Source organism: Cucurbita pepo, chromosome LG19 (assembly GCF_002806865.2).
Source record: "Cucurbita pepo subsp. pepo cultivar mu-cu-16 chromosome LG19, ASM280686v2, whole genome shotgun sequence".
Taxonomy (NCBI): Eukaryota; Viridiplantae; Streptophyta; class Magnoliopsida; order Cucurbitales; family Cucurbitaceae; genus Cucurbita; species Cucurbita pepo.
The window spans coordinates 2,595,988-2,613,478 of record NC_036656.1 but is presented as its reverse complement, the minus strand read 5'-3'; the positions used below and the strand labels follow the sequence as shown (position 1 = coordinate 2,613,478).

At 43.6% G+C, this 17,491-nt stretch overlaps 41 non-coding genes across 41 annotated transcripts; all 41 read right to left on the bottom strand.

The window, feature by feature from the left end:
- Positions 1-925: 925 nt before the first annotated feature.
- TRNAF-AAA lies at positions 926-1,007 on the bottom strand. Its single transcript has one exon. It is a non-coding gene; the product is annotated as a tRNA-Phe (tRNA).
- Positions 1,008-3,213: 2,206 nt separating this feature from the next.
- TRNAS-AGA lies at positions 3,214-3,295 on the bottom strand. The gene has a single exon. It is a non-coding gene; the product is annotated as a tRNA-Ser (tRNA).
- Positions 3,296-3,919: 624 nt separating this feature from the next.
- On the bottom strand, positions 3,920-4,001 carry TRNAS-AGA. Its single transcript has one exon. It is a non-coding gene; the product is annotated as a tRNA-Ser (tRNA).
- A 131-nt stretch (positions 4,002-4,132) lies between these two features.
- TRNAS-AGA lies at positions 4,133-4,214 on the bottom strand. The gene has a single exon. It is a non-coding gene; the product is annotated as a tRNA-Ser (tRNA).
- A 131-nt stretch (positions 4,215-4,345) lies between these two features.
- TRNAS-AGA lies at positions 4,346-4,427 on the bottom strand. Its single transcript has one exon. It is a non-coding gene; the product is annotated as a tRNA-Ser (tRNA).
- Positions 4,428-4,771: 344 nt separating this feature from the next.
- Positions 4,772-4,853, bottom strand: TRNAS-AGA. The gene has a single exon. It is a non-coding gene; the product is annotated as a tRNA-Ser (tRNA).
- A 131-nt stretch (positions 4,854-4,984) lies between these two features.
- TRNAS-AGA lies at positions 4,985-5,066 on the bottom strand. Its single transcript has one exon. It is a non-coding gene; the product is annotated as a tRNA-Ser (tRNA).
- A 128-nt stretch (positions 5,067-5,194) lies between these two features.
- Positions 5,195-5,276, bottom strand: TRNAS-AGA. The gene has a single exon. It is a non-coding gene; the product is annotated as a tRNA-Ser (tRNA).
- A 131-nt stretch (positions 5,277-5,407) lies between these two features.
- Positions 5,408-5,489, bottom strand: TRNAS-AGA. Its single transcript has one exon. It is a non-coding gene; the product is annotated as a tRNA-Ser (tRNA).
- A 131-nt stretch (positions 5,490-5,620) lies between these two features.
- TRNAS-AGA lies at positions 5,621-5,702 on the bottom strand. The gene has a single exon. It is a non-coding gene; the product is annotated as a tRNA-Ser (tRNA).
- Positions 5,703-5,833: 131 nt separating this feature from the next.
- TRNAS-AGA lies at positions 5,834-5,915 on the bottom strand. Its single transcript has one exon. It is a non-coding gene; the product is annotated as a tRNA-Ser (tRNA).
- A 131-nt stretch (positions 5,916-6,046) lies between these two features.
- On the bottom strand, positions 6,047-6,128 carry TRNAS-AGA. The gene has a single exon. It is a non-coding gene; the product is annotated as a tRNA-Ser (tRNA).
- A 131-nt stretch (positions 6,129-6,259) lies between these two features.
- On the bottom strand, positions 6,260-6,341 carry TRNAS-AGA. Its single transcript has one exon. It is a non-coding gene; the product is annotated as a tRNA-Ser (tRNA).
- Positions 6,342-6,472: 131 nt separating this feature from the next.
- On the bottom strand, positions 6,473-6,554 carry TRNAS-AGA. The gene has a single exon. It is a non-coding gene; the product is annotated as a tRNA-Ser (tRNA).
- Positions 6,555-6,685: 131 nt separating this feature from the next.
- TRNAS-AGA lies at positions 6,686-6,767 on the bottom strand. The gene has a single exon. It is a non-coding gene; the product is annotated as a tRNA-Ser (tRNA).
- A 131-nt stretch (positions 6,768-6,898) lies between these two features.
- Positions 6,899-6,980, bottom strand: TRNAS-AGA. The gene has a single exon. It is a non-coding gene; the product is annotated as a tRNA-Ser (tRNA).
- A 131-nt stretch (positions 6,981-7,111) lies between these two features.
- TRNAS-AGA lies at positions 7,112-7,193 on the bottom strand. The gene has a single exon. It is a non-coding gene; the product is annotated as a tRNA-Ser (tRNA).
- Positions 7,194-7,324: 131 nt separating this feature from the next.
- Positions 7,325-7,406, bottom strand: TRNAS-AGA. Its single transcript has one exon. It is a non-coding gene; the product is annotated as a tRNA-Ser (tRNA).
- A 131-nt stretch (positions 7,407-7,537) lies between these two features.
- Positions 7,538-7,619, bottom strand: TRNAS-AGA. Its single transcript has one exon. It is a non-coding gene; the product is annotated as a tRNA-Ser (tRNA).
- A 131-nt stretch (positions 7,620-7,750) lies between these two features.
- On the bottom strand, positions 7,751-7,832 carry TRNAS-AGA. The gene has a single exon. It is a non-coding gene; the product is annotated as a tRNA-Ser (tRNA).
- Positions 7,833-7,963: 131 nt separating this feature from the next.
- TRNAS-AGA lies at positions 7,964-8,045 on the bottom strand. The gene has a single exon. It is a non-coding gene; the product is annotated as a tRNA-Ser (tRNA).
- A 131-nt stretch (positions 8,046-8,176) lies between these two features.
- TRNAS-AGA lies at positions 8,177-8,258 on the bottom strand. The gene has a single exon. It is a non-coding gene; the product is annotated as a tRNA-Ser (tRNA).
- A 131-nt stretch (positions 8,259-8,389) lies between these two features.
- TRNAS-AGA lies at positions 8,390-8,471 on the bottom strand. Its single transcript has one exon. It is a non-coding gene; the product is annotated as a tRNA-Ser (tRNA).
- A 131-nt stretch (positions 8,472-8,602) lies between these two features.
- TRNAS-AGA lies at positions 8,603-8,684 on the bottom strand. Its single transcript has one exon. It is a non-coding gene; the product is annotated as a tRNA-Ser (tRNA).
- A 131-nt stretch (positions 8,685-8,815) lies between these two features.
- Positions 8,816-8,897, bottom strand: TRNAS-AGA. The gene has a single exon. It is a non-coding gene; the product is annotated as a tRNA-Ser (tRNA).
- Positions 8,898-9,028: 131 nt separating this feature from the next.
- Positions 9,029-9,110, bottom strand: TRNAS-AGA. The gene has a single exon. It is a non-coding gene; the product is annotated as a tRNA-Ser (tRNA).
- Positions 9,111-9,241: 131 nt separating this feature from the next.
- On the bottom strand, positions 9,242-9,323 carry TRNAS-AGA. The gene has a single exon. It is a non-coding gene; the product is annotated as a tRNA-Ser (tRNA).
- A 131-nt stretch (positions 9,324-9,454) lies between these two features.
- Positions 9,455-9,536, bottom strand: TRNAS-AGA. Its single transcript has one exon. It is a non-coding gene; the product is annotated as a tRNA-Ser (tRNA).
- A 131-nt stretch (positions 9,537-9,667) lies between these two features.
- TRNAS-AGA lies at positions 9,668-9,749 on the bottom strand. Its single transcript has one exon. It is a non-coding gene; the product is annotated as a tRNA-Ser (tRNA).
- A 131-nt stretch (positions 9,750-9,880) lies between these two features.
- TRNAS-AGA lies at positions 9,881-9,962 on the bottom strand. Its single transcript has one exon. It is a non-coding gene; the product is annotated as a tRNA-Ser (tRNA).
- A 131-nt stretch (positions 9,963-10,093) lies between these two features.
- On the bottom strand, positions 10,094-10,175 carry TRNAS-AGA. The gene has a single exon. It is a non-coding gene; the product is annotated as a tRNA-Ser (tRNA).
- A 131-nt stretch (positions 10,176-10,306) lies between these two features.
- On the bottom strand, positions 10,307-10,388 carry TRNAS-AGA. The gene has a single exon. It is a non-coding gene; the product is annotated as a tRNA-Ser (tRNA).
- Positions 10,389-10,519: 131 nt separating this feature from the next.
- On the bottom strand, positions 10,520-10,601 carry TRNAS-AGA. The gene has a single exon. It is a non-coding gene; the product is annotated as a tRNA-Ser (tRNA).
- Positions 10,602-10,732: 131 nt separating this feature from the next.
- On the bottom strand, positions 10,733-10,814 carry TRNAS-AGA. Its single transcript has one exon. It is a non-coding gene; the product is annotated as a tRNA-Ser (tRNA).
- A 131-nt stretch (positions 10,815-10,945) lies between these two features.
- On the bottom strand, positions 10,946-11,027 carry TRNAS-AGA. The gene has a single exon. It is a non-coding gene; the product is annotated as a tRNA-Ser (tRNA).
- A 711-nt stretch (positions 11,028-11,738) lies between these two features.
- On the bottom strand, positions 11,739-11,819 carry TRNAS-CGA. The gene has a single exon. It is a non-coding gene; the product is annotated as a tRNA-Ser (tRNA).
- Positions 11,820-11,950: 131 nt separating this feature from the next.
- On the bottom strand, positions 11,951-12,032 carry TRNAS-AGA. The gene has a single exon. It is a non-coding gene; the product is annotated as a tRNA-Ser (tRNA).
- Positions 12,033-12,163: 131 nt separating this feature from the next.
- Positions 12,164-12,245, bottom strand: TRNAS-AGA. The gene has a single exon. It is a non-coding gene; the product is annotated as a tRNA-Ser (tRNA).
- Positions 12,246-12,376: 131 nt separating this feature from the next.
- On the bottom strand, positions 12,377-12,458 carry TRNAL-AAG. Its single transcript has one exon. It is a non-coding gene; the product is annotated as a tRNA-Leu (tRNA).
- Positions 12,459-12,581: 123 nt separating this feature from the next.
- TRNAL-AAG lies at positions 12,582-12,663 on the bottom strand. The gene has a single exon. It is a non-coding gene; the product is annotated as a tRNA-Leu (tRNA).
- A 1,173-nt stretch (positions 12,664-13,836) lies between these two features.
- On the bottom strand, positions 13,837-13,918 carry TRNAS-AGA. Its single transcript has one exon. It is a non-coding gene; the product is annotated as a tRNA-Ser (tRNA).
- Positions 13,919-17,491: the final 3,573 nt, after the last annotated feature.

Below are 17,491 nucleotides of genomic sequence, written 5' to 3'. Positions count from 1 at the left end.
CCGGCATGCCCACTAATTGAAAAGCATAATAAGTCGAAGTCATGAGTAGTAAGATTCAAGATTTCTAGTCATGCCCGAAAACCATTTCTAGTCATGCCCACTAAATGAAAAGAAGATAAAAAATAATACAAGTCCTGAGAGGCAGGATTTGAACTTGCGCAGGCAGAGCCCACATGATTTCTAGTCATGCCCGATAACCACTCTGGCAAACCCACTGATTGAAAGCACAATAAGTCGAAGTCGTGAGCAGTAGGATTTGAGATTTCCAATACATCAAGTCGAAGTCGTGAGCAGGATTCCATAGTTCTAGTGGTGAGAGCTTTCTAGTCATGCAACCATTCAGTCATGCCTACTAAATGATGAAAAGAAGATAAAAACAACAAAAAAAAGTCGTGAGCGGCATATTCAAAACTGCTGGGGCAGAGTCCACATGATTTCTAGAAATGCCCGTTAACCATTTCTAGTCATGCACACTAAATGAAAAAAGAAGATAAAATTCATACAAGTCATGAGCGACAAGATTTGAACCTACGCAGGCAAAGTCCGTATATTTAATAGTCATGCCCGATAATTACTCCACCACACCCACTAATTGAATAATACATCAAGTCGAAGTTGTGAGTAGTAGGATTCAAGATTTCTAATCGTGCTTTTTATTCATGCAACCATTCAGCCATGCCCACTAAATGATGAAAAGAAGATAAAAAAATCCAATTCATGAGCGGCGAAATTCGAACCTGCACGGGCAGAGCCCACATGATTTCTAGTCATGCTCGATAACCACTCCAGCACACCCACTGATTGAAAAGTGCAACAAGTCGAAGTTCTAAATAGTAGGATTCGAGATTTCTAGTCGTGTGCGCTTTCTAGTCATGCAATATCCATGCCCACTAAATGATGAAAAGAAGATAAAAAAAATTCACATCGTGAGCGGCACGATTCAAACATGCGCGGGCAGAGCCCACATGATTTTTAGTCATGCCCGATAACCACTCCGGCACGCCCACTTATTGAAAAGTACAACAAGTCGAAGTTCTGAGCAGTAGGATTCGAACTTGCGCGGGCAAAAAAGTTAAAGTCATGAGCAAGATTCGAGATTTCTAGCCGTGAGATCCAAGTCTTGAGCGGCAAGATTCGAACCTGGACAGGCAGAGCCCGATTTCTAGTCATGCCCAATAACCATTTCTAGTCATACACACTAAATGAAAAAAGAAGATAATAAAATTAATACAAGTCATGAGCGACAAGATTTAAGCCTGCGCGGGCAAAGTCCATATATTTTATAGTCATGCCCAATAATCACTCCAACACGCCCACTAATTGAATAATACATCAAGTCGAAGTTATGAGTAGTAGGATTCGAGATTTCTAGTCCTGCATTTTATTCATGCAACCATTCATCCATGCCCACTAAATGATGAAAAGAAGATAAAAAAATCCAAGTCATGAGCGTCAGGATTCGGACCTGCGCGGGCAGAGCCCATATGATTTCTAGTCATGCTCGATAACCACTCCGGCACACCCGCTGATTAAAAAGTACAACAAATCGAAGTTCTGAGCAGTAGGATTCGAGATTTCTAGTCGTGTGTGCTTTTTAGTCATGCAACCATTCATCCATGCCCACTAAATGATGAAAAGAAGATAAAAAAATCCAAGTCATGAGCGTCAGGATTCGGACCTGCGCGGGCAGAGCCCACATGATTTCTAGTCATGCCCGATAACCACTCCAGCACGCCCACTAATTGAAAAGTACAACAAGTCAAAGTTCTGATCTGTAGGATTCGAGATTTCTAGTCGTGTGCGCTTTCTAGTCATGCAGTATCCATGCCCACTAAATGAAGAAAAGAAGATAAAAAAATTCATGTCGTGAGCGGCAGGATTCGAACCGACGCGGGCAGAGCCCACATGATTTCTAGTCATACCCGAAAACAACTCCGACACACCCACTGATTGAAAAGTACAACAAGTCGAAGTTCTGAGCAGTAAGATTCGAGATTTCTAGTCGTGTGCGCTTTTTAGTCATGCAACCATTCATCAATGCCCACTAAATGATGAAAAGAAGATAAAAAAAATTCATGTCGTGAGTGAGAAGATTCGAACCTGCGCGGGCAGAGCCCACATGATTTCTAGTCATGCCCGATAACAACTCCGACATGCCCACTGATTAAAAAGTACAACAAGTCAAAGTTCTGAGGAGTAAGATTCAAGATTTCTAGTCGTGTGCGCATTCTAGTCATGCAATATCCATGCCCACTAAATGATGAAAAGAAAATAAAAAAATTAATGTCATGAGCGTCAGGATTCAAACTTGCGCGGGCAGGGCCCACATGATTTCTATCATGCCCGATAACCACTCCGGCACGCCCACTAATTAAGAAGTACAACAAGTCAAAGTTCTGAGTAGTAGGATACAAACCTGCGCGGGCAAAAGAGTCAAAGTCGTGAGCAAGATTCGAGATATCTAGCCGTGAGATCCAAGTCGTGAGCAGCAGAATTCGAACCTGCACAGAGCCCACAAGATTTCTAGTCATGCCCGATAACCATTTCTAGTCATACACACTAAATGAAAAAAGAAGATAAAATTAATACAAGTCATGAGCCTGCGCGGGCAAAGTCCATATATTTTATAGTCATGCCCAATAATCACTCCAGCACGCCCACTAATTAAATAATACATCAAGTCGAAGTTGTGAGTAGTAGGATTCGAGATTTCTAATCGTGCTTTTTATTCATGAAACCATTCAGCCATGCCCACTAAATGATGAAGAGAAGATAAAAAAAATCCAAGTCGTGAGCGGCAGGATTCGAACCTACACGGGCATAGCCCACATGATTTCTAGTCATGCCCGATAACCTCTCCGGCGCGCCCAATGATTGAAAAGTACAACAATTAGATGTTCAGAGCAGTAGGATTCGAGATTTCTAGTCGTGTGCGCTTTCTAGTCATGCAATATCCATGCCCACTAAATGATGAAAAGAAGATAAAAAAATTCACATGTCGTAAGCGGTAGGATTCGAAACTGCGCGGGCATAGCCCACATAAATTCTAGTCATGCCCGATAACCTCTCGGGCGCGCCCACTGATTGAAAAGTACAAAAATTTGATGTTTTGAGCAGTAGGATTCGAGATTTCTAGTCATGAGCGCTTTCTAGTCATGCAACCATTCATCCATGCCCACTAAATGATGAAAAGAAGATAAAAAATATCCAAGTCGTGAGCGGCAGGATTCGAACCTGTGCGGGAAGAGCCCACATGATTTCTAGTCATGCCCGATAACCACTCCGGCACGCCCACTTATTAAAAAGTACAACAAGTGGAAGTTCTGAGCAGTAGGATTCGAGATTTCTAGTCGTGTGCGCTTTTTAGTCATGCAAACATTTAGCGCGGGCAGAGCCCACATGATTCCTAGTCATGCCCGATAACCACTCCGGCACGCCCACTAAATGATGAAAAGAAGATAAAATAATTCATGTCGTGAGCGCAGGATTCGAACCTGCGCGGGCAAACCCGAACCTGCGCGAACAAAGCCCACATGATTTTAGTCTTGCCCGATAACCACTCCAGCACGCCCAATAATTAAAAAGTACAACAAGTCAAAGTTCTGAGCAGTAGGATTCGAGATTTCTAGTCGTGTGCGCTTTCTAGTCATGGAACCATTCATCCATGCCCATAAAATGATGAATAGAAGATAAAAAAAATCCAAGTCGTGAGCGGTTGGATTCGAACCTGCGCGGGCATAGCCCACATGATTTCTAATCATGCTCAATAACCTCTCCGGCGCGCCCACTAATTGAAAAGTACAACAAATCGAAGTTCTGAGCAGTAGGATTCGAGATTTCTAGTCGTGTGCGCTTTCTAGTCATGCAACCATTCATCCATGCCCACTAAATGATGAAAAGAAGATGAAAAAAATCATATCGTGAGCGGCAGGATTCGAACCTGCGCGGGCATAGCCCACATGATTTCTAGTCATGCCCGATAACCACTCCGGCACGCCCACTCATTAGAAAGTACAACAAGTCGAAGTTCTGAGCAGTAGGATTCGAGATTTCTAGTCGTGTGCGCTTTCTAGTCATGCAACCATTCATCCATGCCCACTAAATGATGAAAAGAAGATGAAAAAAATCATATCGTGAGCGGCAGGATTCGAACCTGCGCGGGCATAGCCCACATGATTTCTAGTCATGCCCGATAACCACTCCGGCACGCCCACTCATTAGAAAGTACAACAAGTCGAAGTTCTGAGCAGTAGGATTCGAGATTTCTAGTCGTGTGCGCTTTCTAGTCATGCAACCATTCATCCATGCCCACTAAATGATGAAAAGAAGATGAAAAAAATCATATCGTGAGCGGCAGGATTCGAACCTGCGCGGGCATAGCCCACATGATTTCTAGTCATGCCCGATAACCACTCCGGCACGCCCACTCATTAGAAAGTACAACAAGTCGAAGTTCTGAGCAGTAGGATTCGAGATTTCTAGTCGTGTGCGCTTTCTAGTCATGCAACCATTCATCCATGCCCACTAAATGATGAAAAGAAGATGAAAAAAATCATATCGTGAGTGGCAGGATTCGAACCTACGCGGGCATAGCCGACATGAATTCTAGTCATGCCCGATAACCACTCCGGCAAGCCCACTCATTAGAAAGTACAACAAGTCGAAGTTCTCAGCAGTAGGATTCGAGATTTCTAGTCGTGTGCGCTTTCTAGTCATGCAACCATTCATCCATGCCCACTAAATGATGAAAAGAAGATGAAAAAAATCATATCGTGAGCGGCAGGATTCAAACCTACGCGGGCATAGCCCACATGATTTCTAGTCATGCCCGATAACCACTCCGGCACGCCCACTGATTGGAAAGTACAAAGATTCGAAGTTCTGAGTAGTAGGATTCGAGATTATTAGTCGTGTGCGCTTTCTAGTCATGCAACCATTCATCCATGCCCACTAAATGATGAAAAGAAGATGAAAAAAATCATATCGTGAGCGGCACGATTCGAACCTGCGCGGGCATAGCCCACATGATTTCTAGTCATGCCCGATAGCCACTCCAGCACGCCCACTCATTAGAATATACAAGTCGAAGTTCTGAGAAGTAGGATTCGAGATTTCTAGTCGTGTGCGCTTTCTAGTCATGCAACCATTCATCCATGCCCACTAAATGATGAAAAGAAGATGAAAAAAATCATATCGTGAGCGGCAGGATTCGAACCTGCGCGGGCATAGCCCACATGATTTCTAGTCATGCCCGATAACCACTCCGGCACGCCCACTCATTAGAAAGTACAACAAGTCGAAGTTCTGAGCAGTAGGATTCGAGATTTCTAGTCGTGTGCGCTTTCTAGTCATGCAACCATTCATCCATGCCCACTAAATGATGAAAAGAAGATGAAAAAAATCATATCGTGAGCGGCAGGATTCGAACCTGCGCGGGCATAGCCCACATGATTTCTAGTCATGCCCGATAACCACTCCGGCACGCCCACTCATTAGAAAGTACAACAAGTCGAAGTTCTGAGCAGTAGGATTCGAGATTTCTAGTCGTGTGCGCTTTCTAGTCATGCAACCATTCATCCATGCCCACTAAATGATGAAAAGAAGATGAAAAAAATCATATCGTGAGCGGCAGGATTCGAACCTGCGCGGGCATAGCCCACATGATTTCTAGTCATGCCCGATAACCACTCCGGCACGCCCACTCATTAGAAAGTACAACAAGTCGAAGTTCTGAGCAGTAGGATTCGAGATTTCTAGTCGTGTGCGCTTTCTAGTCATGCAACCATTCATCCATGCCCACTAAATGATGAAAAGAAGATGAAAAAAATCATATCGTGAGCGGCAGGATTCGAACCTGCGCGGGCATAGCCCACATGATTTCTAGTCATGCCCGATAACCACTCCGGCACGCCCACTCATTAGAAAGTACAACAAGTCGAAGTTCTGAGCAGTAGGATTCGAGATTTCTAGTCGTGTGCGCTTTCTAGTCATGCAACCATTCATCCATGCCCACTAAATGATGAAAAGAAGATGAAAAAAATCATATCGTGAGCGGCAGGATTCGAACCTGCGCGGGCATAGCCCACATGATTTCTAGTCATGCCCGATAACCACTCCGGCACGCCCACTCATTAGAAAGTACAACAAGTCGAAGTTCTGAGCAGTAGGATTCGAGATTTCTAGTCGTGTGCGCTTTCTAGTCATGCAACCATTCATCCATGCCCACTAAATGATGAAAAGAAGATGAAAAAAATCATATCGTGAGCGGCAGGATTCGAACCTGCGCGGGCATAGCCCACATGATTTCTAGTCATGCCCGATAACCACTCCGGCACGCCCACTCATTAGAAAGTACAACAAGTCGAAGTTCTGAGCAGTAGGATTCGAGATTTCTAGTCGTGTGCGCTTTCTAGTCATGCAACCATTCATCCATGCCCACTAAATGATGAAAAGAAGATGAAAAAAATCATATCGTGAGCGGCAGGATTCGAACCTGCGCGGGCATAGCCCACATGATTTCTAGTCATGCCCGATAACCACTCCGGCACGCCCACTCATTAGAAAGTACAACAAGTCGAAGTTCTGAGCAGTAGGATTCGAGATTTCTAGTCGTGTGCGCTTTCTAGTCATGCAACCATTCATCCATGCCCACTAAATGATGAAAAGAAGATGAAAAAAATCATATCGTGAGCGGCAGGATTCGAACCTGCGCGGGCATAGCCCACATGATTTCTAGTCATGCCCGATAACCACTCCGGCACGCCCACTCATTAGAAAGTACAACAAGTCGAAGTTCTGAGCAGTAGGATTCGAGATTTCTAGTCGTGTGCGCTTTCTAGTCATGCAACCATTCATCCATGCCCACTAAATGATGAAAAGAAGATGAAAAAAATCATATCGTGAGCGGCAGGATTCGAACCTGCGCGGGCATAGCCCACATGATTTCTAGTCATGCCCGATAACCACTCCGGCACGCCCACTCATTAGAAAGTACAACAAGTCGAAGTTCTGAGCAGTAGGATTCGAGATTTCTAGTCGTGTGCGCTTTCTAGTCATGCAACCATTCATCCATGCCCACTAAATGATGAAAAGAAGATGAAAAAAATCATATCGTGAGCGGCAGGATTCGAACCTGCGCGGGCATAGCCCACATGATTTCTAGTCATGCCCGATAACCACTCCGGCACGCCCACTCATTAGAAAGTACAACAAGTCGAAGTTCTGAGCAGTAGGATTCGAGATTTCTAGTCGTGTGCGCTTTCTAGTCATGCAACCATTCATCCATGCCCACTAAATGATGAAAAGAAGATGAAAAAAATCATATCGTGAGCGGCAGGATTCGAACCTGCGCGGGCATAGCCCACATGATTTCTAGTCATGCCCGATAACCACTCCGGCACGCCCACTCATTAGAAAGTACAACAAGTCGAAGTTCTGAGCAGTAGGATTCGAGATTTCTAGTCGTGTGCGCTTTCTAGTCATGCAACCATTCATCCATGCCCACTAAATGATGAAAAGAAGATGAAAAAAATCATATCGTGAGCGGCAGGATTCGAACCTGCGCGGGCATAGCCCACATGATTTCTAGTCATGCCCGATAACCACTCCGGCACGCCCACTCATTAGAAAGTACAACAAGTCGAAGTTCTGAGCAGTAGGATTCGAGATTTCTAGTCGTGTGCGCTTTCTAGTCATGCAACCATTCATCCATGCCCACTAAATGATGAAAAGAAGATGAAAAAAATCATATCGTGAGCGGCAGGATTCGAACCTGCGCGGGCATAGCCCACATGATTTCTAGTCATGCCCGATAACCACTCCGGCACGCCCACTCATTAGAAAGTACAACAAGTCGAAGTTCTGAGCAGTAGGATTCGAGATTTCTAGTCGTGTGCGCTTTCTAGTCATGCAACCATTCATCCATGCCCACTAAATGATGAAAAGAAGATGAAAAAAATCATATCGTGAGCGGCAGGATTCGAACCTGCGCGGGCATAGCCCACATGATTTCTAGTCATGCCCGATAACCACTCCGGCACGCCCACTCATTAGAAAGTACAACAAGTCGAAGTTCTGAGCAGTAGGATTCGAGATTTCTAGTCGTGTGCGCTTTCTAGTCATGCAACCATTCATCCATGCCCACTAAATGATGAAAAGAAGATGAAAAAAATCATATCGTGAGCGGCAGGATTCGAACCTGCGCGGGCATAGCCCACATGATTTCTAGTCATGCCCGATAACCACTCCGGCACGCCCACTCATTAGAAAGTACAACAAGTCGAAGTTCTGAGCAGTAGGATTCGAGATTTCTAGTCGTGTGCGCTTTCTAGTCATGCAACCATTCATCCATGCCCACTAAATGATGAAAAGAAGATGAAAAAAATCATATCGTGAGCGGCAGGATTCGAACCTGCGCGGGCATAGCCCACATGATTTCTAGTCATGCCCGATAACCACTCCGGCACGCCCACTCATTAGAAAGTACAACAAGTCGAAGTTCTGAGCAGTAGGATTCGAGATTTCTAGTCGTGTGCGCTTTCTAGTCATGCAACCATTCATCCATGCCCACTAAATGATGAAAAGAAGATGAAAAAAATCATATCGTGAGCGGCAGGATTCGAACCTGCGCGGGCATAGCCCACATGATTTCTAGTCATGCCCGATAACCACTCCGGCACGCCCACTCATTAGAAAGTACAACAAGTCGAAGTTCTGAGCAGTAGGATTCGAGATTTCTAGTCGTGTGCGCTTTCTAGTCATGCAACCATTCATCCATGCCCACTAAATGATGAAAAGAAGATGAAAAAAATCATATCGTGAGCGGCAGGATTCGAACCTGCGCGGGCATAGCCCACATGATTTCTAGTCATGCCCGATAACCACTCCGGCACGCCCACTCATTAGAAAGTACAACAAGTCGAAGTTCTGAGCAGTAGGATTCGAGATTTCTAGTCGTGTGCGCTTTCTAGTCATGCAACCATTCATCCATGCCCACTAAATGATGAAAAGAAGATGAAAAAAATCATATCGTGAGCGGCAGGATTCGAACCTGCGCGGGCATAGCCCACATGATTTCTAGTCATGCCCGATAACCACTCCGGCACGCCCACTCATTAGAAAGTACAACAAGTCGAAGTTCTGAGCAGTAGGATTCGAGATTTCTAGTCGTGTGCGCTTTCTAGTCATGCAACCATTCATCCATGCCCACTAAATGATGAAAAGAAGATGAAAAAAATCATATCGTGAGCGGCAGGATTCGAACCTGCGCGGGCATAGCCCACATGATTTCTAGTCATGCCCGATAACCACTCCGGCACGCCCACTCATTAGAAAGTACAACAAGTCGAAGTTCTGAGCAGTAGGATTCGAGATTTCTAGTCGTGTGCGCTTTCTAGTCATGCAACCATTCATCCATGCCCACTAAATGATGAAAAGAAGATGAAAAAAATCATATCGTGAGCGGCAGGATTCGAACCTGCGCGGGCATAGCCCACATGATTTCTAGTCATGCCCGATAACCACTCCGGCACGCCCACTCATTAGAAAGTACAACAAGTCGAAGTTCTGAGCAGTAGGATTCGAGATTTCTAGTCGTGTGCGCTTTCTAGTCATGCAACCATTCATCCATGCCCACTAAATGATGAAAAGAAGATGAAAAAAATCATATCGTGAGCGGCAGGATTCGAACCTGCGCGGGCATAGCCCACATGATTTCTAGTCATGCCCGATAACCACTCCGGCACGCCCACTCATTAGAAAGTACAACAAGTCGAAGTTCTGAGCAGTAGGATTCGAGATTTCTAGTCGTGTGCGCTTTCTAGTCATGCAACCATTCATCCATGCCCACTAAATGATGAAAAGAAGATGAAAAAAATCATATCGTGAGCGGCAGGATTCGAACCTGCGCGGGCATAGCCCACATGATTTCTAGTCATGCCCGATAACCACTCCGGCACGCCCACTCATTAGAAAGTACAACAAGTCGAAGTTCTGAGCAGTAGGATTCGAGATTTCTAGTCGTGTGCGCTTTCTAGTCATGCAACCATTCATCCATGCCCACTAAATGATGAAAAGAAGATGAAAAAAATCATATCGTGAGCGGCAGGATTCGAACCTGCGCGGGCATAGCCCACATGATTTCTAGTCATGCCCGATAACCACTCCGGCACGCCCACTCATTAGAAAGTACAACAAGTCGAAGTTCTGAGCAGTAGGATTCGAGATTTCTAGTCGTGTGCGCTTTCTAGTCATGCAACCATTCATCCATGCCCACTAAATGATGAAAAGAAGATGAAAAAAATCATATCGTGAGCGGCAGGATTCGAACCTGCGCGGGCATAGCCCACATGATTTCTAGTCATGCCCGATAACCACTCCGGCACGCCCACTCATTAGAAAGTACAACAAGTCGAAGTTCTGAGCAGTAGGATTCGAGATTTCTAGTCGTGTGCGCTTTCTAGTCATGCAACCATTCATCCATGCCCACTAAATGATGAAAAGAAGATGAAAAAAATCATATCGTGAGCGGCAGGATTCGAACCTGCGCGGGCATAGCCCACATGATTTCTAGTCATGCCCGATAACCACTCCGGCACGCCCACTCATTAGAAAGTACAACAAGTCGAAGTTCTGAGCAGTAGGATTCGAGATTTCTAGTCGTGTGCGCTTTCTAGTCATGCAACCATTCATCCATGCCCACTAAATGATGAAAAGAAGATGAAAAAAATCATATCGTGAGCGGCAGGATTCGAACCTGCGCGGGCATAGCCCACATGATTTCTAGTCATGCCCGATAACCACTCCGGCACGCCCACTCATTAGAAAGTACAACAAGTCGAAGTTCTGAGCAGTAGGATTCGAGATTTCTAGTCGTGTGCGCTTTCTAGTCATGCAACCATTCATCCATGCCCACTAAATGATGAAAAGAAGATGAAATAATTCATGTCGTGAGCGGCAGGATTCGAACCTGCGCGGGCAGAGCCCACATGATTTCTAGTCATGCCCGATAACCACTCCGACACGCCCACTGATTGAAAAGTACAACAAGTCGAAGTTCTGAGCAGTAGGATTCGAGATTTCTAGTCGTGTGCACTTCCTAGTCATGCAATATCCATGCCCACTAAATGATGAAAAGAAGATAAAAAAATTCATGTCGTGAGCGCGGCGGGATTCCAACCTGCGCGGGCATAGCCCACATAATTTCTAGTCATGCCCGATAACCACTCCGGCATGCCCACTGATTAAAAAGTACAACAAGTCAAATTTCTGAGCAGTGCTATTCGAGATTTCTAGTCGTGTGCACTTTTAGTCATGCAATATCCATGCCCACTAAATGATGAAAAGAAGATAAAAAAATTCATGTCATGAGCGGTAGGATTCAAACCTGCGCGGGCAAAGCCCACATGATTTCTAGTCATGTCCAATAACCACTCTGGCACGCCCACTGATTGAAAAGTACAACAAGTCAAATTTCTGAGCAGTGCTATTCGAGATTTCTAGTCGTGTGCACTTTTAGTCATGCAATATCCATGCCCACTAAATGATGAAAAGAAGATAAAAAAATTCATGTCATGAGCGGTAGGATTCAAACCTGCGCGAGCAGAGCCCACATGATTTCTAGTCATGCACAATAACCACTCCGGCACGCCCACTCATTAGAAAGTACAACAAGTCGAAGTTTTGAGCAGTAGGATTCGAGATTTCTAATAATGATGAAAAGAAGATGAAAAAAATCATATCGTGAGCGACAGGTTCGAACCTGCGCGGGCATAGCCCACATGATTTCGAGTCATGCCCGATAACCACTCCGGCACGCCCACTCATTAGAAAGTACAACAAGTCGAAGTTCTGAGCAGTAGGATTCGAGATTTCTAGTCGTGTGCGCTTTCTAGTCATGCAACCATTCATCCATGCCCACTAAATGATGAAAAGAAGATGAAAAAAATCATATCGTGAGCGGCAGGATTCGAACCTGCGCGGGCATAGCCCACATGATTTCTAGTCATGCCCGATAACCACTCCGGCACGCCCACTCATTAGAAAGTACAACAAGTCGAAGTTCTGAGCAGTATGATTCGAGATTTCTAGTCGTGTGCGCTTTCTAGTCATGCAACCATTCATCCATGCCCACTAAATGATGAAAAGAAGATGAAAAAAATCATATCGTGAGCGGCAGGATTCGAACCTGCGCGGGCATAGCCCACATGATTTCTAGTCATGCCCGATAACCACTCCGGCACGCCCACTCATTAGAAAGTACAACAAGTCGAAGTTCTCAGCAGTAGGATTCGAGATTTCTAGTCGTGTGCGCTTTCTAGTCATGCAACCATTCATCCATGCCCACTAAATGATGAAAAGAAGATGAAAAAAATCATATCGTGAGCGGCATGATTCGAACCTGTGCGGGCATAGCCCACATGATTCTTAATCATGCCCGATAACCACTCCGGCACACCCACTCATTAGAAAGTACAACAAGTCGAAGTTCTCAGCAGTAGGATTCGAGATTTCTAGTCGTGTGCGCTTTCTAGTCATGCAACCATTCCTACTAAATGATGAAAAGAAGATGAAAAAAATCATATCGTGAGCGGCATGATTCGAACCTGTGCGGGCATAGCCCACATGATTCTTAATCATGCCCGATAACCACTCCGGCACACCCACTCATTAGAAAGTACAATAAGTCGATGTTTTGAGCAGTAGGATTCTAGATTTCTAGTCGTTTGCGCTTTCTAGTCATGCAATATTCATGCCCACTAAATGATGAAAAGAAGATAAAAAAAAATTCATGTCGTGAGAGGCATGATTCAAACCTGCGCGGGCATAGCCCACATAATTTCTAGTTATGCCCGATAACCACTCCGGCACGTCCACTGATTGAAAAGTACAACAACTCGAAGTTCTGAGCAGTAGGATTCGAGATTTCTAGCTTTCTAGTCATGCAATAACCTTGCCCACTAAATTATGAAAAGAAGATAAAAAAATTCTTGTCCTTATCGGCAGGATTCGAACCTGCGCGGGCATTGCCCACAAGATTTCTATTCATGCCCGATAACCACTCCGGCATGCCCACTGATTGAAAAGTACAACAAGTTGAAGTTCTGAGCAGTAGGATTCGAGATTTCTAGTTGTGTGCGCTTCCTAGTCATGCAATATATCCATGCCCACTAAATGATGAAAAGAAGATAAAAAAAAATTCATGTCATGAGTGGCAAGATTCAAACCTGCACGGGTATAGCCCACATGATTTCTAGTCATGCCTGATAACCACTCCGGCATGCCCACTGATTGAAATGCACAACAAGTCGAAGTTCTGAGGAGTAGGATTCGAGATTTCTAGTCGTGTGCGCTTCCTAGTCATGCAATATATCCATGCCCACTAAATGATGGAAAGAAGATAAAAAAATTCATGTCGTGATTGGTAGGATTCAAACCTGCGCGGGCATAGCTCACATGATTTCTTGTCATGCTCGATAACCACTCAGACAAGCCCACTAATTGAAAAGTACAACAATTCGAAGTTCTATGCAGTTGGATTCGAGATTTCTAGTCGTGTGTGCTTTCTAGTCATGCAACCATTCATCCATGCCCACTAAATGATGAAAAGAAGATTAAAAAAATCCAAGTTGTGAGTGAGAAGATTCGAACCACCACGGGCAAAGCCCACATGATTTCTAGTCATGCCCGATAACCACTCCAGCATGCCCACTCATTTGAAAGTACAACAAGTCGAAGTTCTGAGCAGTAGGATTCGAGATTTCTAGTCGTGTGCGCTTTCTAGTCATGCAATATATCCATGCCCACTAAATGATGAAAAGAAGATAAAAAACTTCATGTCGTGAGCGGCAGGATTCAAACCAGCGCGGGCAAAGCCCACATGATTTCTAGTCATGCCCGATAACCACTCCGGCATGCCCACTCATTTGAAAGTACAACAAGTCGAAGTTCTGAGCAGTAGGATTCGAGATTTATAGTCATGTGCGCTTTCTAGTCATGCAACCATTCATCATGTTGGGTTTTATGTCCTAAAACTCATAGTTTGTAAACAAAGATATATTCTATTTTCAATAAAGTTATTATTGATGTTTATTCAAAAAAAAAAATTGTTATTGAATAAAGTGAACTTTACGATCATTAATCTAAATCCAAAAAACCAAGAACACTCTAGCTATAGTATGACTACTTGAACTATATGTAGAGACATAAGAGTGGATCAAGTTCAAGTATATAGTCAAAATGATCTATAGTATAAGGATAAGGCTGAGTACCTTATTCTGGGGACACTATGGATGCGGCCCACTTTTGTATATGATATAAACAATGCGATCACTAAATTGTGCATGTGGAGACATGTGAGTGGGGGCGTCCTATGCAATGAGTATTGCATAAGATCGGACCATGAAGAAAACCACTCTCACTTTATAAAGTCGTTTACTGTTGAGACTGATTTTCTTTTCATTCGATAACCTAGGTAACTCGGTTTTAATCCTGAGCTAACCATGAACTCCTGTTTATTCGGAATTATCCTTAGATTTGCATGGGTGAGAGTGGCTCTAGTTCGCCGACTCAACAGGCCTCCCATTTCAGGGGTAAGACTGGGTGAATGGCTGGGGACGTGGGGTGCAAGACGGAATTCACTCCTACCCACTTTTAGGGATAGAAGAAAGGTAGTTCCCTTAAGCACTGACTCCAGGTCTTGAACAAGGGGCCCCACCCTCTCATTGGCCTGAGAGGGATTCGGTTTACTGGTTGGACCACAAACCAATTGTTTATTAGAGGATCAGTGAGACATAAGGAACAAGAAGTAACTTCAGGGGTAAAACGGTAAATTGACCCAGCTCTAGTTACGAACAACCTGTGAAGGATCGACTTACTAATCATGGTTATATCAGATGGACAGAAATATATCTATAGTGAGGGGAGTGCAACTACTAGGCTATAGTGGAGTGTCCTAGTAGTTAACGAATGTTGGTTAACCAGGTTAATGAGTTTAATCGGTTAATCTTGAATCGTTGGAGCCCATGATCTATAGGTCCATTAGGTCCCTCTGCTAGCTCATATCGGACTAAACCATAGAACAGTGTGACGAGTGAGTTCGAAGTGTTCGAATTCAAATTAGGGAATATGCGTTACATATATACGATATATTTAACCGCAATTTTATTTTATTTACGAAATAAACGAAAAGAGAGAATCTGAGATATTTAAATAAGATTTAAATATCTTAATCAATTATGTGTCGGAATTGACTGGGATTGGCATTTGAATTAATATTAAATATTAATTAAATAGTTTAATTAATTATTTAATGTTACTTTAATTTGAAATTCATTATTCAAATTAATTGTTGAATTAAAATGAAGAAAGTCAAAATGTTGACTTTCATCTAATTAAAATGAAGAAAGTCAAAATGTTGACTTTCATCTAATGGAAAAATCATGTTAGTGGAATTTTGAGGTGTCAAAATTTGGTTTAACCAAACTTGCATGTTTGCCAAATAAACCCCACAAGTTTGAGTGGAATTTTGAGTGTCAAAATTTGGTTAACTCAAACATGCATGCTTGCCACATAATCCCAAACATTTGAGTGGAATTTTAAGTGTCAAGATTTGGTGATCTCAAGTTTGCATGAACATGCAAACTTGACTCTTTAAATAGAGTGATCATGATACTTGGAAGGGATTCTTCATCTTGATGAAAAACCTCTCACAAGCACTCTCTTTCACATATACAAAATCCCTCCCAAGTTTAGTCACTCACCGGATTCCACAATCCCGTTCTAAGGCCGGAGAATAGTGGAGAAGACACTAGTGGTGGTTCGAAATCGGTTCGTGAGGCAAAAGGAGTTTGAACTACAAAAGGTTAGTATTTAAACTCATTAAGTTTTAATACTTATGAACATGTTAGTCATTTACAATAATTGATGTTCTAAAAGTGCCAGCTTACGCATGTGTTATATTAACACCATCACATCCATGCCCACTAAATAGCGTCTCTTTCAAAAACCTCTCTTTCTAAAATCTCTCTCTCTCTCCTCGTTTTCTAAAACCTTCTTTTTAAACCGAGGCTAGAGGCTCGATCATACGTTGCTCGGCTGTAGGCGACGCAAGAACAAATTGGTCGATCATACGTTGCTCGGCTGTAGGCGACGCAAGAACAAATTGGCTTAGCTCACTATCGTTGGGTCGTTGGAAAGTGAGTGTCGCACAATCGCTAGTCCACTGCCTGATAACCACTCCAGCACTGCCCACTGATTGAAAAGTATAAACAAGTCGAAGTTCTGAGCAATAGGATTCGAGATTTATAGTCGTGTGCTGCAGGATTCGAACCTGCGCGGGCAGAGCTCACATGATTTCTTGTCATGCCCGATAACCACTCCGGCACGCCCACTAATTGAAAAACATAGTAAGTCAAAGTCATGAGCAGTAGGATTCAAGATATCTAGTCATGCACGATAACCATTTCTAGTCATGCCCACTCAATGAAAAAGAAGATAAAAATAATACAAGTCATGAGCGACAAGATTTAAACCTACCCGGCAAAGCCCACATGATTTCTAGTCATGCCCGATAACCATTTCTAGTCATGCCCACTCAATGAAAAAGAAGATAAAAATAATACAAGTCATGAGCGACAAGATTTAAACCTACCCGGCAAAGCCCACATGATTTCTAGTCATGCCCGATAACCATTTCTAGTCATGCCCACTCAATGAAAAAGAAGATAAAAATAATACAAGTCATGAGCGACAAGATTTAAACCTACCCGGCAAAGCCCACATGATTTCTAGTCATGCCCGATAACCATTTCTAGTCATGCCCACTCAATGAAAAAGAAGATAAAAATAATACAAGTCATGAGCGACAAGATTTAAACCTACCCGGCAAAGCCCACATGATTTCTAGTCATGCCCGATAACCATTTCTAGTCATGCCCACTCAATGAAAAAGAAGATAAAAATAATACAAGTCATGAGCGACAAGATTTAAACCTACCCGGCAAAGCCCACATGATTTCTAGTCATGCTCGATAACCACTCTGACACGCCCGCTGATTGAATGGCACGCCCACTAATTGAATAATACATCAAGTCGAAGTTGTGAGCAGTAGGATTCAAGATTTCTAGTCGTGAGCGCTTTCTATTCATGCAACCATTCAGCCATGCCCACTAAATGATGAAAAGAAGATAAAAAAAAATGCTAGTCGTGAGTAGCTGGATTCGAACCTGCGCGGGCAAAGCCCACATAATTTCTAGTCATGCCCGATAACAACTCCAGCACACCCACTGATTGAAAAGTTCGAACCTGCGCGGGCAAAGCCCACATAATTTCTAGTCATGCCCGATAACAACTCCAGCACACCCACTGATTGAAAAGTACAAAGTTGAAGTTCTGAGTAGTAGGATTCGAGATTTCTAGTCGTGTGCGCTTTCTATTCATGCGAGCGGCAGAATTCGAACCTGTGTAGGCAAAAGAGTCAAAGTCGTGAGCAAG